This window comes from Octopus bimaculoides, chromosome 20, assembly GCF_001194135.2.
Source record: "Octopus bimaculoides isolate UCB-OBI-ISO-001 chromosome 20, ASM119413v2, whole genome shotgun sequence".
Classification (NCBI taxonomy): Eukaryota; Metazoa; Mollusca; class Cephalopoda; order Octopoda; family Octopodidae; genus Octopus; species Octopus bimaculoides.
The window spans coordinates 17,943,182-17,944,694 of record NC_069000.1 but is presented as its reverse complement, the minus strand read 5'-3'; the positions used below and the strand labels follow the sequence as shown (position 1 = coordinate 17,944,694).

Here is a 1,513-nt window from a genome sequence, read left to right as displayed (position 1 = left end):
TATGTATACATAATTTGCATACATATATAGGTATATAATGCATATACATGTTATATAATGTGTGTGTGTGTATATATATATATATATATATATATATATATATTTATTTATTTATTTATATACACATAATACATATATGCGTGTATGTTTGTGTTTGTGTATGTGCATAAACCCCTTTTTTTTTTCCAAAAATCTCATCTCCTCATTATATAACTATGAAATTAATTAACTGTCGGTCTCATGAGGTTTTGATTGTATAGCTAGTGTTGTTGTTGTTGTTGTTGCATGGGGGTGGGGGGTCATGGATTAAATAGACATAGAAAGAAAAAAAAAAGAAAGTAAGAACAAGAGTTTAACATATCACATGAAATCAAATATCTTTAAGGGTTGCCAATTATGTATATATATTCCTCATAACAAGTTTATTAGGGCTAAAATTGTGCTCACGATGCATTGCTGGAGTTGGTGTGGTACTGTGTTCGTTGTGGGGGTGGCTGATTCAGCCGGAGGTTAAGCGCAAGTAATATAGGTCAGTTTATAACTGTTTTGTGTTTTATTTTGATTTAATATATACTTGCTTTTATTTCTTTCTAATTCATTTTTAAAAAATTGTTTTTTTTTAAATATTTTTACTGCACAAATTTCTTTGTGAGTTTTGAAAGATAGCAGGAGGTAGTAACCGTTTAAAAAAAGGAGCTTAACACTTTAGCACTCAATGGATTATTCAGTTCAGTCAAACCTGACCCCTATACAAAAAGAACACCTGTTTGATCAATCAAGTCCTACCTGGCCTTGTTGACTTGATCAATCTTTCTCTCTCTCTCTCTCTCTCTCTCTCACACACACACAAATTACACAGGAATTCCATGTTTTATTTTAATTCCATTACAGTCAAGTATTTATGTGTATTCAACAATATACCTCACACCATCATCATCAGCATTTAACATGCTCCTTAACATGCTTGCATGGGTCAGAGAGCAAAATAAGTCAGACAGCAAAATAAGTCTTCTTCATTGCAGACAAATAATGAGTTTTAAGCAGAAGCAATGTGCCATCATTGAATTCTAGAAGAAGGAGGGGTACAAGCTGTCCAACATCCACAAATTATTCATATCATAACCATCATAATTTTTTCATATATATATATATCTATAAGTCAGTAAATAGTGGGGTTGTGTTAACCGCACGTGGAGAAATAATAGGAAAATGAAAAATAATAATAAGGCAGAATGCTAAACTGGAAGCATGTTTTAATAAAGATTTCTCTAACCGGCTTTCATTGTGAAGCAAATTTTCAAGAAGAGGGAGAATGAAAATGTCTTTTACAAAGAAGTACAAAATGAAGAAAATAATATATAAAAAAATAAATATACCAATACATTATATTGTCTTTGAGCTTTTGAAGTTCAATGGTAGTTCATGTAAATAATGGTTGGAAAAATAAGGATGCATGAGAATTGAGAGTTGTGTTAGGTTTAAAAAAAGGGTTAAAAGTTTGTGTTAAGCAGGA

General features: G+C 30.9%; 1 protein-coding gene across 2 annotated transcripts in view; it reads right to left on the bottom strand.

The window, feature by feature from the left end:
* The window catches only part of LOC106881344 (uncharacterized), a 52,144-nt gene that overhangs the window by 28,912 nt on the left and 21,719 nt on the right, over positions 1–1,513 (bottom strand). The window lies entirely within an intron of this gene.